Raw genomic sequence first — 16,520 nt, forward strand, 5'->3', positions numbered from 1 at the left:
GCATCTCTTAGTACAATAAGATATCTTACCTACCTGTTTAATTTTCACTCAGAAACTGTGTTTGTGGGTTGGTGGTGCCTTGTCTTTTGCTAATAACTAGAAATGCACTGTGATTGTCCGTCAAAAACTCCACACCTTATAAAGTATGATGATTTATTAAATGACATGGTCCCCATTCTCAAGAACTCTATTATCTACTGAGAGAAAAGACACACATAGATTTTTAGGATGCAAAGCACATTTTTTAAAAAAAAAAGCGGCCAGAATATACCATATTCATTATATGTAAAGCGCCCACAGCGGCTGGTAGGGTGCTGTGCATGTGCTAAAGGAAGCAGTGGGGGTGTTTGGGGTCAGGAGAGTCTTCAAGAAGATGATTTTTGAGTGGGGAGAAAGGGAGGAGTTTAGATAAAAGTAAAGGCTTGAAATAACAAAGTTAATAAGCATTTAAATTAGAGTAAAAAACCTTTTATAATGGAAAATGAGAATCTTCGAGAAGGTGTTTAGGTTAGTGGAGAAAGAGAGAAATATTTGGTGAAGACATGGATGAAATTTGGTATGGATGGGTAAAACAAGTGTGTGGGTTTCCATTACAAGTTTTTAATGATAAAATGCTGGAGTCCCAAAAGACCTTGCAGATAAAGCCATCCCCTTCATCATCCAGATGAGGAAGCTGAGACATGGAGATCTCACCACGGTGGCACCATCAGTTCCCTCAAGTTCTTCCTCCTGCTGTCCCAATGTCTTCCCTCAGCTAGAAACATTGTCAGTGAATTTGAGAAATAATTAAGAATCACTATACTCTGTACATACCTTCATCAGCTTAGAAATGTTCATTTAATAAATTAAAACAGTGAACACACTGAATATATGTAAACAGCCTCATAAATTCATATGCCTAACAGTATATTACAGAGGCTTGAGCCTGGGAAGTTCCCATGAAAACTAAAGACAAGAGCATGGATGATAAAACGTCATCATTCAATAGCCTGACGCAGACCTGGGTTTTCCGGGCTCTGTCCTGCTGACATTTTAGGTGGATAGTTCTTTGTTGAGGAGGCTGTTCCTACCTTGTAGGATATTTAGCAACGTCTCTTGATCTCCACCCACCAGACACCACCTTGATCTCCACCCACCAGACACCACCCGCACTCCTCTGCAACCACTCCAGATCGTGACAACAGAAACGTCCTCTGGGGAGAATCCCCCAGCCAGCATTGAGAGCCACTGATGCAGAGGATGTAAGAATGTTTTGGAGTACGGATGGTTAAACTAGGATTAAATGAGTAAAAGTGGGCAGGGAGCAGCTGGCAGTGGACTTCCCTGAACTGGGTGTCAACGGAAAAAAGCCAAACTCTGCAAAATAATTTTAAAGAAATTTATTCTGAGCCAAATTTGAGGACCATGACCCGGAGCCACTGCCAAGAGGCCCTGGGCAAGTGGACTTGTTGCGGCTGGGTTACAGTTTGGTTTTTATGCATTTCAGAGACAAGGGTTCCAGGTAAAGCCATCAATCAATACGTGGGAGGCATACATTGGTTTGGCCCAAAAAGGAGGGCCATCTCTAAGCCAGGGCTTACAAGTTCTAGGTGGGTTTAAAGATTCTTCAGATTGTAATTGGCTAAAGACATGAAGCTTTGTCTAAAGGCTTGGAATGTTTCAAGATAAACCATTTACCAGAGATAAGCCACCATTTGTTGCATAAATTGAGGACCTGCAGGTGTATCTTGCATACCCCTAGGCCTGTTAATGGGTTGCAAAGGAAGTCTCCAAGAAGGGAAGGGGGCATGATAAGGCTTGTCTGACCTCCCTCCTCCTGGCAGACAACTTTGCCCTAGGATATTCCTTTGGCCAGGAGGGGGTCCCCATTCAGTCAGCCGGTGGGGGGTTGAGCATTTTAGTTCACACGGGACAGCTCAGTTTTATTCAGCCTGAGCTTACCTGTTGCTGATGGCTCCTGCAGAGCCCTGCACTCAGCAGAGCACTCAGTGTCCACGTCCGAGTGCAGACTGGCTTCGGCAGCTGGCAATTTAGCCGCCTTAACATTGTCTCCACCAGCCCTAGTAGTCTGACCCTTCTCAAGTCTTCTTAAAACTAGATGAGCTGGTCTCCCTCAGAGGAATTTCCAGGTAGCAAGGAAGTCTCCCCAGTCCGTGAATTTTGTGGATGATCCAAATACTAGACCCCTATCTTGGTCTGACATAAAATCATTTCCAGCCGTCTGCAAGTGAACAGCCCCTGGGAGCAGGCTGTCACGCGGTCCCCTCTCAGTGCTCCAGCTCTGACCCACTGAGCCGCAGGAAGCTAGGAGCGGGCAGCCAGGCCACGCCAAGAATGTTGGGCCCTTTTCTTAGAAAACAAAGGGTCTGCTTCAGGCTAGCAGGAAACATCCGGAAAAAACTCTGACCTTGATTATAATCAAATAAACGATGGGATTCAGAGAAAACTGTCACTCATGCTATGAATAATCCACATTTTGTTGGGCTTTTTGTCATATCATTTCTCTGTCAGAAATTACATAAGAGAAACAACTGACTGTCAAAGCAAATTTTTGGAAAAGGTTCTCCAGGAATTTTAGTTGATTTTATTTTTATAATCGCGGACCTTTGTTATTTCGTTGGCTCTGTGTTGTCAGGAGAAGAAATGTCAGAATGTGACAAAAAGTAAGAAAATTCATAATTATTCCATATAACTTGAAATTTTCCACAGACGATAGTCCAGATGGATTTTTAAAAATGCGAAATGTGTGCAAATACACCTTAATGGACCCTTGCATATCTTAGTCAGGACACCGTTTGAGTCTTTCTTTCAAAATGCGTTGTGACTCTGCATCGGCCGGCACTCTGGGGCTTGAATGGGGGGTCACTGGCTTCTTAACTTGCCCTCTGCCTACACTCTGCAGCTCCTGTGCCATGTGGACTTTATCCGCTGCTGCTCCTGTGGTTTTCCTCTTAGCTGGCATTCCTCTCTCCTCTCCGAACGTCCTGCTCCTTAAGACTCACATCCACTGGGCCACTCGAGTTGTTCTGATTCCTTTATTCCACAGGCTGGGAGTACAAGGCTGACCTTGAAAAGTAATTCTTTACTTTTATAAAGAATTGCAACAAGCATGGTCCTCCAGTGGCAACTCCTCCAAACACTGAGTGTCGTTTTTTCCAGACATCCTCTAAGAAAGACAAAGAGTGAAACTGGGAAGAGAAACCTGTGGTGGAATTGTGGATGCCTTTGTGGCTCTAATCTGCCTCATATTTTCTATTCCTTAACATAACCACAGTAAGCACACAAGTAATTGTATAATCTTACCTCATTGTTATCTGTATAGCATCTGTTCTCATTCTGAGACCCTTCCTTGTCAGTATTTTCTATATATATTCCTCTGTGCTGTTTTCACATGATTAAACAAGTCTTGATAGAGACCAAGATTTTGCGAGGGAGATAGTAAACTTAGCTAACACCAGGATGGCTCAGAGCAGATGCTAGACAGAAACAACAGAGGTGTTGATTCATGCAAGCTGAAAAACCACCTCTATTGCTTTGTATAGTGTCTAGCACAGCAAATGACAGCGATCCCCCAAAATCAGCATGTAAGTACTTACTGGCAATACTCATAAATTAGGATGATAAAGTGAGAGGGTAGATTCCCCCAAATTTAATTTAAAGAGAGGCTACATGAGGTCATAGCACTAATATTAGATGTGTTCTATAGTCATCATGAGTTCATTTTTCTATCTCATTTACCTGAAAGCTAGTCTAACCCGAGAGGAGCAGCAAGCTTATTAACTAGTGTTTGCAGTAGAGACACCACCGTGTATATGGGGACTTTCTGCCTGTCCCTGATTGGCTCATTTACTCAGAACGTTATGCAGACTGGCCTGTGTTCCTCTGTGGGGGGCTTACGTTAAATCTTGACCAAGACCTCACCCTCCTCCCAATCTCCAGTTGATAGAGACACGGCGCCCAGACGTGTGGAGGCCACAGCGTTGCACAGTGCGTGATAAATGAGGGCAGTGGTGACACACACGGAGCTCACATGGTACCAAGTCTTTTTAAGTTCCCATAACCAGCATGCTGAAGGGGCCGAGGACACACAGGGGAGAGAGCTTAGAGTGTCTGCGTCGGTGCCTGTGAACCGCTCTGGAGCCCTTCCCCAGCGGGCAGCGGTCTCGGACAGACACGAGCAAGACCCGCGTTCAAGAATTGAGAAGCCCAAGCGAGTCTAAATCAAAGTGTTGGTTTACGGAGCCTGCCTCTCCCCGGACAGGCTCTCAGGTCTGTAGCAGTGCGGGCTGGTCAGTTCCAGCACCCTTCATCTCCATTCTTCATTCACCCTACTCCCAGACTTCTGGCCTTCAAAATACTACTTTCAGGTCAAAGAGAGGGAGATTATAAGAAAAAGAGCAAAAAGTAAGAGAAACTTGGCCAACCCTGCCTGTCGTCTTGCATTCATGTCTGCTGTACAAATACAGGCTCTTCCACGGAGGCTCAGTGGGGGTCTCCACCGTGACGTGGGTGATACTATCTGGCTATTTTCTGGAGACATCCTCCCCGTTCCATTCTGCCCCAGCAGGCCACCTTTCCTCGTACTGGTGGGGTCCCCACCCTGGCTCATGGCCCTCTTAGACGAAGTCCCTTCAAGATAGCTGGAGCCTTCTTGTCACAGCTCCTTGTCCCAGCTTCGTGTTAGTCCATGGGAAGCTCCCACATCCTCACGCCAGGCTCTGGAGGCACAGGCTGCCCTGTGCTGCCCTTCTTTCACGGGACCCTCTCACCAGGTTGTCGCCTTCACAGTTCCCTAGAAGGAGAGAAGGAACCCGTCTCCGTATTTGCAAATCCTCCAAAGCTCCTGAGGCCACATCTTGGGTTCTCTCTAGAAATCGCCAAGTGTGTCCCTCTCAGTGCTCCCTGGAGAGGATTCCATGAGCTTCCTCAGCTCCACAGTCTCCGGGGAGTAAAGTGTGGTTTCCTCAGTCTCTGCAGAGGGAACCCCCCCTTGGCGGGGATAGGATGGGCGAGGCAGCACTCAGTCTGGGAAAGGAAAGGCAAGCGACGTCTCCAGTTTGCTCCCATGAATCCCTGCCCATGTCCAGTCCTTGTCGCATAGTGTGGACGTGGGTGATGGGGAGGAGGCTCTCAGGAATAGGGTGGCCACCTTTTAGTGACCCAGCAGGTGTGTCTAGAAGTTCTTCTTCACAGTGCTCCGGTAGCCTGGTATGCTGTCTTAGGGTTTCAGCGAACATTCTGAGGTTTCAGGAAAAGCCCTGTGATGGTTAATTTTCAGTGTCAAATTGGCCAGGACAGAATACCTAAATGTCTGTCAAACAAGTCTAGATGTCACTATAAAGGTATTTTTTAGATGAGATTGACATTTTAATCAATAGACTTTGAAGAAAGCATAGTGTGGTGGGCCTTGTCCAGTCAGCTGAGGGCCTTAAGAGAAAAAGACTGAGGTCCCCAAGGAAGAGTGAATTCTGCCCCAGCCCGCCAGCTGCCCTGCGGTGGACTCGCCAGCGCCCAGCAGGTGCCCTGTGCGGGGTGGGGGCGTCAGAGCCGCATCGCCAATTCCACAGCACTCTCCGGGTCCCTGTACGCACAGCGCTTTCATTAGATGTTGTTCAAGGAAATGTCATTTCTCCAGCCAGCGCCTTTTGCCAAATGCTTGTCCCTAGCAACTTGTTACCCTGGGAACAGTGTCTCTCTCCCCCACCCCCTCCCCTCTGCTGCACCACACCTTTCTGCTGTTCTTTGTCCACTGCCTCTGGTTCTGCAAAGGCCACACTATGGCCACGGAAGGGTCTCCTCATGAACACTCATTTGGTGGAAGCCTATCTCCCAAATTAACGCTGAACTGAGAACAGATCTCTCGTTGCCCAGAACTGTGGAGCTGTGATTGTACTGGCGTCATTCACTCTGCAGTTGAGTGAGCTGCGCAATTTCATCTCCACTGGTTTTGATTAAAATAGCGTTTACTAAAGCTCATGGTGGGCCATGCATTGTTCAAAGCACTGTATTCCAAGCATTAATTATTCTTCACGAGAATCTTTGGAAGTTAGTACTGTAATTAAGGCCGTCTTATAGATAAGAACTGAGGCCCAGAGAGGTTAAATAATTTATTCAGGGTCACACAGGTAACACGGCAGAGAGAGATTTCCAATCCCAGAAGTCTGGGTTCAAAGCTCATGTTCTTTACCACAACCCTTTGGCTCCCAAAAAGAATATTCTGCCTAAGAGTCAGCTTTATCTTCATAAACAGACTCTTGTATATTTTCCAAATATTTATTTGTGCCTAATTAGGGATTTTTTAAAAATTCACTATATGTACCAATATTTACATCAAAAAGGATTTGACAGGAACTTATATTAAAAGAAACAGTAAGGTTTTAGTTTTGCTTTTGCTTTCGTTACAATAAAAGGGACAAAAAATTACTGGCTAAGAAACAAGGAGCTTGGGGGAAACAACTACATCCAGAAACACATTCAAGGGAAGCTTTCAGGCTTGAACAGGGAAAGCTCAACTTGGGGTTTCCTGGCTGCCATGACGAAAAGAGGAACATAGAAAGTTTCGAATCTTTCTTCATATGATAAAAAGGAAGCATGGCAGTTCATTGAGAAAGGCACAGATTTTTAACACTGACTTGTGAAAGGAACTTATGTTATTTTGAAAGATGATGGCTTGTGTCTGTAGCTGCACTTTCAGAGACAGTGCAGGCGACCCCACATATACAGGGCAACGTTTATGTCTTTATCTGAATTTCTCAAGGCCCTCTAGAAAAATTCAGAGAAAGAGTTTGTCACACCAGCATGGCCCATCACATTTCCATTTCATGGGTGGTGTGGGACTCACCGATGAAGCCTTTCGGCCCCGAAACACAGCAGGAAGAGGCTGGATGCAGCCGACGTGAATGCTTTAATCTCAGAATCTGTTATTTTTTATTGTGAACATCTTGGTTAGCATGAGTACTTTTAAAATAATTGATAAGTTTTGCTTCTTTCAATGCACTTATTAGCTATAAATCTTAAAGTTACTACATTCGAATTAAAATGATGAAGAATTTCCCTTTTAGATCACACATTTGACAAATCCCTCATTTAACTTGGTGGCCAAATATTTCCCTTATTTCTAACCTTAACATGGCTCTCCTGGCCACTTAAGGCCACATTCTCCAATTCTGCCTATCACTGATAGGAAGTGACTTCTGAGCCCAGTCCCAGCCAGGGTGATAACATGATTTGCCTCTTCATCCTCTTCCTCCAGAATAAGCTTAAAGTGTTTCACTGGGGCCTAGAGTCCATGCTTTTACTCAGGGTTGTAACTCTATGCTTTCTTCAGGTAGAGTCCATACCAGCGGTGTCTGTAGCCCCCTGGGAGTTGCTTAGATATGCAGATTCCCTGCCCCCACCCCAGACCCACAGAATCAGACTCTCGGGGGAGGGGCCCAGAGATCTATGTTTTCACAAGCTTTCCAGGCGATTCTGATGCGTGCTGAAGTTTGAGCACGACTGCACCAGGTTTTCCTTTCTCAAGCTTTCAGGCACTTCTTTTCTGCCTACCATATTTTCCAAATCAGTAAGTAGCAGGAAATAAGCTCACAGCTTGGAGACTGTGTCCCCAACCATCTCAAAACTTCCACAACCTTGAAAATCGACTGAATCTAAACAGATAGACCTGAGTAAATTGCTTCTTTTAAAATCCTTTATCATTAGTTTGCCTTCCCATCCACTCCACTATTCCTGGTATTGGTCTCCAAGTGTGTTGCTATCTGTCCTATATATCTTAAGTAATGAAAAAGCCCAGAGCTAACAGCTCAATTTCCCCGGCAATCCTTCCAGTGGGAAAATAAAGAGAAATTACCTTTCTGAGTTGTGTTTTAGGGCACCCAGCTCATAGACACAGATTTTTCCATTTGCCTGTGGCTGTTAACCAACTTGCATGTTTCAGATGTGTAGTCAGAAAATTGGAATGATGACATGTATTTTCTTCCTTGAATGATGCAGAGCTCCCAGTCATCATCAATTCACTTCAAAGGACCATTTTAATATAAAAATGTACCTCATTCATGCCAAGGTTTAGAAAGCCAGCTAAGAATTCTCAGACACTTCATTTCAGCTTTGTGACTAATTTCCTTCTGTACCTGCCCTTGAGGAGTGGCCAACAAATGGGTGTTTTATAGATGCCTGATGAGCGCTTTGCTTTTATTGTGACCATTAATGCATTAGAAACAAAATGGAAAGTGCTCGTGTTTCAATCTCAGTCAATTTGCATTTCTTGAAATGAAGATTGGAAAAGCCAGATAGCCTTTCGCTAAAGAACAACAGTTATACTGCTTTTGTTGTGACTGTTACAGTTATGCTTAAAATGGGCCTGGACAGACTTTACCTGCAGAGCAGGAGCGTTAAAGACGCGGTGCCCCGTGCTGTCCTTAACTGATGCGTAATCATTCTCTACAAGGAGACGCGGTGCCCCGTGCTGTCCTTAACTGACGCGTAATCATTCTCTACAAGGCACTGACGTTTGCCAAACAGAATACGTGATAATGACACTCGTCTTTAAAAACAGATAGAGATGATGTGTCAATAAACTGTTCCTTAAATCAGGGGCTATGTCTCCTGAGACAGCTCATTATATCTATTTAGTGTAGCTTTTTTCCACTTATGCAATCCCTAAATTTATCTGCTCTTTCTCTCCTCCTTGGCCAGAGAGCTCATTTCCCTCTTTACTGAGAAACAGAGGACACGAGCACCTGCTTGTGCCCACTCCTCTCCACCCTGGGAAATCTCACCTCCATTTGGCGCAATTTTCTCACTGTCTCAGCAAGAAAAACTACTCTCCAGAGATGCCACCTCAGCGTCAACTGACCCAGGATCTTCTGCCAGTTACTTCTCCCTGTCTATTAGCGGCACTACGTGGTTTGCAAACTTGCGCCGCCTCTCCCGTTGAGCACCCTCATTCCATTGCCTCAGTGGTGCAGCCCAGGTTCACACCGCATCTTCTCTCATCTGGGATCTTCACTGGTCCCTCCAACTGCGCTTCTTTCTTCCCAGAATTTAATGCCAGATTCATCTCGTTAAAAGACATGTCTGATTATGTTAGTCCCCTACTTAAAAAACTCAGTAGTATCCAAAAAGAATGGGAAAAAATAATTCTTAATATGAATCTGAAGGTCCTCCACCATCCACCTTGAGGGCTCTGCTTCCTTTTCCAGAATGACTATCCTCTGCACACTTCTCTGATTCTTTGAGCATCTTTACCCATCTTCAGAACTCCAAACTTCTGCTATTGCTATTTCTCCATCTGAAATGTCTTTTCTCTGCTTCTTGAAATTCTTGCCCTCAGTGAGAAACCTTCCCCTATGTTCCAGTTCAAATCAATGGCACCCGCCTCTGTGTACCTGCTATGGTTTGAATGTCCCCTCCAAAACTCATGTTGAAATTTAATTGCCATTATGACAATATTAAGAGGTCATACTTGTAAGAGGTGATTAGGTCATTATTAATTAATCATCAATGGGTTAATGCCACTATCTCAGGAATGGGTTAGTTATCTCAAAAGTGGGATCCTGATAAAAAAGGTGAGTTCTGCCAGAATTTCTCTACCTCGAATGCTCACTTGCCCCTACACCGTGCTGTAACACAGCAAAAAGGCCTTCACCAGATGCCGAGCAGATGCTGCTGCCATGCCCTTGGACTTCCCAGCCTTCAGAACTGTGAGAAATATATTTTGTTTCTTTATAAATTACCCAGTCTCAGATAGTCTGTTATAGCAGCACAAAACAGGCTAAAACTGTACCATTTCACATTTATTGTAGCAGCGCCTTCTATTATGATTAGTTGTATGTGCCTGAGATCAGAGATAATGTCTTTTTCATTTTTAAAAATCTTTCCCACTGTCAAACATGGTGATTTACAAAAATTAGATGTTGAAGCCCTGAATTAAATTGTGTGCTGCTAACCAAATGGATAATCACAGAGGCATTATAATAAAGAAAATAATGTTAGCTCATTTTCATCAGACATTTTCTTCTGCAATATTATTTAAATGCAATGTACTTCACCCACATCATTCTTGATAGAGAAGAAATAGGCAACAAATGAACAAGAAAACAAATGTTTAAAAGGTCATTTTTAGCTGGCAATATGATTCAGGAAAACAAAGAAGGAGGACATTATAACAGGTGTTTGAATGGCTAATGTAATTCAGGTGGACAGGAGGGACCAGAATAATTAGATCAACCACACATGCAAAAATATAAGAGTACCAGGCAAGCTGCCCACCCAAGTCATGATTTTGGTGGCCCTATTAAAGGAAGAAACAAACTCCTAGAGCCAGATCCAGTTTCCCCAGTGAAGAAACTTTAGATCCAACTTAAAGCTCAAAGCCTCTCTAGAGCAAATCTAGAATGCAAAGATTATCTTTGAGAGTGGAGAGCAGCAACTCTACTTGTTTATCCAATACATACTACTCAAGATGGTGTTCACATTTGTGAAACATTCCTATGGCCAGACCCAGCTATTCTTATGACCTGAGGCATAAAAGAGATAGGCTTCTGGTCATGTACAATTTGTGGATCTTGGACCCCTTTTAATCCCATCCAAGAACATACATCAAAATAGAAGCTAGTAGCAATGACACTGTTAGTAGCGCTAGTCAAAGTTTCATTCACAGATTTTAATACTTCCTTTTCAGTAGGAATTGACATCTCACAGTTGATCAAGTCATAGTAACCAGAGAATTATAACAGGTCCACACTCCTCAGCCAGTCCCCGCTCATCCCTTAAAGACCATCACATGCCACTGTGTGCTGGCTCTTGATGTGTGCTATGTCCCAGTCATGCTACAGAGCACAACGGGCAAGACTATGAACTTCAAAATTGCACACGCCTGAGCTAGCATGCCCATTCTGCCGTATGCTTGCTGTGTGACCAAGTTAATTAGACCTTCTCAACCTTGGGAATAATAGTACCTAGCTCATAGCATCATAGGAAGTGACCAGTAACTGCTATGATTATTGATAAAAATAAAAAGCTTTGTTGTTGCTATTATTGCCAGGCTTCTAGTTGCCTCCTAAAAGCACCCCTCCATATTTATAACTGGGAGCATTTTCTTGGCTACTGGCCTCATCTAGAAGGTCCTTTCCCACTATGTCCAGTTAAATCCTTTTTCTCCAGCAGAGGCCACTTGAAGTTTTCCTTCCTTCACCATCCAGTCAACCTGGATGGTCTCAGTAGTTCCACCTCTCTGAGGTCTGCAGGCCCTGGCAGACACTGCCATGCCCTGTGTCCCTGCACGGCTACTTGCCTGTCCATGTCCCTCTTTTCTTTCTGATTCAGCCTGTAACCACAGAAAGGGTAGGAAACTTAGCTTCCATTTATTGTACTTTCCTCTTCACCAAAATGATGAATAAATGAATAAATAAATATCCTCAGTGTAAATACTTTCCTGTTGTTCAAATTAATGGCACCCACCTCTGCGACCCCATTTTGTACTTTTATTACAGCACCGCCTTGCATTGCAGTCATGTGTGCCTGAGATCAGGGACACTTTCCTGCAGAGGACCAAATTATAAGAATGAATCAATCTTGTAGAGAGGGACTCTAGAACCACGTAAGAGAGGAGATTTTCTTTGGAGAATTAAACATCTTTGAAATGTGGGTTCAGCCCAAGAGTGGATCAAGAAATCATTCTAGTCGACTTGGTTGCCACCAGCAATTTTTAGTGGAGTAGAAAAGAATAGAATAAAATAGAAAACATCAGGATGAATTCCATGTGCTACAATTAACAAGTATTTGGTGAAAGAAATTACAGGATCCACTCTTAGCATTTCTGAGTGGAGACCAAGTCTTTCCATTTCTAACATGGGTGAGCCTTCGTGTCTGTGTGTGTGTTTGAACAGGGTCACAGTATAAAATGTTTCTTGCCATAGGACACAGTCTGAGTTTGAGAAACATTGCTATACCACATAAAGAGTCAGGGCTAAGGGACACATTTTTATAATTTCACCCAAAGTGGTCTGACATATGTTTTCTCAGAACATTTTAACATCTTTGTCAGGTATGTGATATTATTGTCATCATAGAATAAAGGGGGCCACAGGATTTAGAGACAGATCTAATGAACAGATCTTTGTTGAGCAGGCTTTTTGGCTTAACATGGGCATACAGGTAGACAGTAATTGATTCAGACCAGAACCCAGATTCTAAACTGTTAAATTGTCATTTTTTTCACTAATTAAATGAGTGGCTTCTAAACCACTCAGGATTTATCATAAGGATTATCAAAAAATTCTCTGAAGATTTGTTTTTAATTTGTAAACAAAAAGTCACATTTATTCATGCTGCTTTTAACTGTAAACATGCCATGGAAGTTGTCATGGTACCAAAATAAGCAACAGCAGGTGCAAAAAGGTTGAAAATGATTAATAAGTGAATATTGAATGTTATTAGAAAAGCATCATCTTGCAATCCCAGAGAAAAGAATGGGACTAAGCAACAATCCTCAGTGGATGATAAACCATTAGGTGAAACGGGCACCAATCAGACTGACACCCCCGAGCTCTGGTCTTGTGTCAGCATCACTAAGAGTGGATCAGACAGATCTCACGCGCCTCGCCGTTGATGCAGTGGGAAAGACAGCACCATCTGTGAAGTAGTCTTGGCTAAACAAAACAACCTGAACATAGTCAGGACTTTAAACCGAACTGCAGTTGATAGGAAGTACAGAGGCTAACTGAAGAAGGTAAATGGGAACAGGAGGTGGCACCGGCCAGGTCTGTGTTGTGGGATATTCACTGACATGAGTGCCCAGGCAGGGGATCCTGTAGGGCTCATTTAAGCAAATCTCTGGGCCGCACTCCTGAAGTTTCTGCTTCAGTGGGACTGGATGGGGCCTGAGAAGAGAATTTGCATTTCTAACAAGTTCCCAAGAAACACCGCTGGGGCTGGTTCCGGGACCACAGTTTGAACTGACTGGTCTGCGGGACGAACAGCCCATCAATGACACAAGAGGGAGTGTGGATATTACAGAGTAAAATAATTGTATCAAGCACACAAACTTAATGCAATATATGCACTTTATCTGGACCTTAATTTAAAGCAACTGCAAACATCTGGGGAAACCTAAAATACGGACTGAGTGTGGGATTGAATTAAGAATTTACACTTGTGTTGAGTGTAATAATATCATGATGATTACATTTAAAAAACTTTTCAAAATCAAAGATTCACACTGAAGGAATTATTTTATTAAATGATAGGATTCCTAAAGATGGATGAAATATGATTATCAAAATATTGCTAATTGTTGAAACTGATAGTAATAGGTATTAGGGAGTCTGTTATGCTAGTTGTCTACTTTGGGGTATGTCTGAAAGTTTCCATGGTAACATTTTTTTTTAATGACCACTGCCTGTGCAAGACTTCTTCACATTATAGAGAGCAGCATCCTCCTCGTCTAAGGATCAGCCTTTTAGTGGCCTCAGCCAGCTGTCCAAAAAATAAAAACCTGAAACTAAGAAATAAACAAAGATAATTTGCCTTTATGCTCCAGAAATAGCTATAAGAAAACTTTACTGAACCCATGAATCTCACCTTTTTGGGTATCATTCAGTCTTATTTAACATGCAATTGTATAAAAGTTGGCTTGTCTAGTTTCTCATTCCATATTCGATGTAGTAAAGGAAGTCTACTGGAAGCATGAAAAATGACAACTCACAGCCTGACATTTACAGAAAAAAAATATATAAAAGAATTGGGCCAACACATTATACAGTGATAGATTATTGATTCATTAATAACAGTGTTAGCCTTTATAGACCATTTAGTATGTATCAGTTACTATTGTAATTCCCTTACTAATATTAATGCTGTTAATTCAAATGGCAATCCACTGAAATTGCCACTGTTGTAATCTGTATCTTAACAGATAAAGGCACTGGAGCACAGAGAGGTTAAGTAACTTGTCTGAGGTCACACAGCAGAGAGCTTGTGCTCTTAACCACTATCAGTTCTGCCTGATTACTAAAAGTTAAACTACAGCCAGTGTTTTTTGTTTAAGACATGTATCTGGTAAAATAACAGCTTAAAAGGCAGTTTAGGCATTTTTTAATCAAGGGATAAACTGGCTATTGGGAACTCTCTCTGAAGAAAGCACAGAGTGGGAGGAAGAGCGTGGCCGTCGGAGCGAGGCAGAGCGGGGTTCGGAGCGAGGCAGAGCGGGGTTCAGAGGCGGGCTCCATCTTTGACCAGCTGCCCGTCCTGGGCGAGCCACTGCTCTCTAACCCTCAGAGCTCTCAGCCTCAAGGCGGACGCGGAAACGCCCGGCGCCGCTGCAAGCATCAAGTGAGGCAGCGTCACAGAACGAGCTCCCACCCGCCGGGGGAGAGCGGGAGGTGCCACACACGGGCAGTTGCTCGTCACAGGCGGGATTCATGAACGCGAAACCCCAATTAAAGACGAGGCATGCGCAGAAGGGCCCGCTGTAAGTCGCGGCGGGCCCTCCGGAGCCCAGGCCTTGGGCGGCCCGCGGGTGCTCACTCTAGTGCTGTTGGCGTCACTCAGCGGTTAGTGCGCCCAGCCGGCTTCCCTCGCTCCGTCTCAGGCCAGTGCCGCCCGCCAGGCTTCCGCCCAGCCCGTCTGCCCGGCCTAGGAAAGGAAGGAACTTTCCTGGGCCGCGTGGGCGGCGCTGCGCGTGGGCAGGACTGCGCAGGCGCGGCTGAAGGGGTGCCGCGGGGCCGCGCATGCGCGGGCAGTTCTGGGCGTGCTCTAGATTCACCCACCCGGCAGAGCCCCGCAGGACAGTGGAACAGTGAGTCACAGCCTGCAGTGCCAGCGTGGTGCAGGGTAGCCGGGTTAGGGTAAGGACCAGGCTCCACAGGCACCGAAACGGAACTAGAATTTCTGTTTGTAAGTATGGAGTGAAAAATCAAGTGTGAGCATGAGATATGTTAAGCATTTACTCACACACTATTTACTCACACACCCACACGAGGTCTGGAAAGTATCCAACCATTGTTAATGTAACAAGAACGGTTTGCATGAGGAGTAGAATCAAGATGGCAGACGAGAAACACCACCAGAGTGTCTCTGCAGAAAAGACAGATTCTAGCAGAAATCAGAAGAAAGAAGCAAGAATGATCATACATCGGATGAGGGTCGGAAGGAGGGGTACCTGAGACCACGGAGGTTGCGGAGGAGAACTGGAAGCAGCCCAACTCCCGCAGGGCACCTCCCTGTGCATTGACCCAAGCCATGCGGCAGGCACCATATTTTCTCATTCTCCCCTCCCCCGACAGTATCTGTGGCGGCAGAGAGAGACGATATAGACACCAGCCAAAGGCACCTCCAGGGAATGGAACCTTCCCTTTTTGGGCCCTATAGCTGACTAAGGGGAACTCAGACTGTGAGCTCCCTACCCGCCAGCCCTCCCACGTGTTGCTGGCACGGTGATCCCAAGAGAACGGGGAAGACCCTGAGGCTGAGAGACATATAGACCCAGCTTGGGCTCCCCGTGGGTGAATTGGAACTGTTACTCCTCTCCCTGGTGGGGATATAGTTTGAACTCTGAGGCCCAGAGGTCAGACCTGCAGACTAGATCCCGACCAGATCCTGTACACCAAGCTCTTGCATTGCCCAAGGCACAGAAGGGATATTCTTGAACAGCCTACTGAGGTGTGTGTGCCTTCAGGGGCAGATCACCGTCCTTGAAGGCAACCCTACTCCCAAAGGGAGGCCATGCGCCCAGCCCAGGTGGCATTCCTGCGCAGGGAACCTCCCAGCTGGCATCACAGCCAGGGCAGGCCTGGTGGTGTGAGGTCTGGCCTGCTGGGAGAGGCCCAGGAGAAGCCGCAGAATTGGGGAGGGTGGAAAGAAGCAAGGCACACTCCAGACTGCAGGTCTCAGACAGCCCAACCCCACATACGGACTTTCTGGCTGAGCGGGACCATTCCAGCCCCTCCCTGACAGCTTTCCCTGGAAGCAGAAAACAGAACTTTGACCCCTGCTAACGGCTGGTGGTGCCTGAGGGCAGGCTTACCCAACCCACCTCCGCCCAGACTCACTCCCAGACCAGCCCTCACTGAGGGGGAGAAAAGGAAACACCTGGAAGTCCCAGGGCCCCACCCACTACCTCAGGCTCTACAGTGCCTCCCCAGAGGAACAAGAGTTGGTTACAGGACACAAAAAAAGTGTAGCCTGTTCCTCCAAGCAAGCGCCACCTACTGACAGGGAGGACATTCTCCACACCCTTTTCACAGCACCTACTGACTCATCATACAGGGAGTGGTTGAATCTCACCCACAGATACCACCTACCGGCTCAGAGACTAAACAAGGCAGATGAATACTGAAACGAAAACCTAAAGGAAAGAAACAACTGATCGACATGGGAAGAAATCGGTGAAGGAACTCCAGAAAAATGAAGAACCAAACGGAAACCACACCCACAAAGAGAAGCACCAGCCCCATAGAAACAGACACCAATCAAAATCAGGCAACCAAAATGACAGAAGAGGAATTCTGAATGTGGATCAT

General features: G+C 45.2%; 1 protein-coding gene across 2 annotated transcripts in view; it reads left to right on the plus strand.

Moving 5' to 3' along the window:
* The window catches only part of NWD2 (NACHT and WD repeat domain containing 2), a 216,415-nt gene that overhangs the window by 140,958 nt on the left and 58,937 nt on the right, over nt 1–16,520 (plus strand). The gene's annotated exons all lie outside the window — the stretch shown is intronic.

The sequence above is a fragment of the Microcebus murinus genome, chromosome 3 (assembly GCF_040939455.1).
Source record: "Microcebus murinus isolate Inina chromosome 3, M.murinus_Inina_mat1.0, whole genome shotgun sequence".
NCBI classification, from domain to species: domain Eukaryota; kingdom Metazoa; phylum Chordata; class Mammalia; order Primates; family Cheirogaleidae; genus Microcebus; species Microcebus murinus.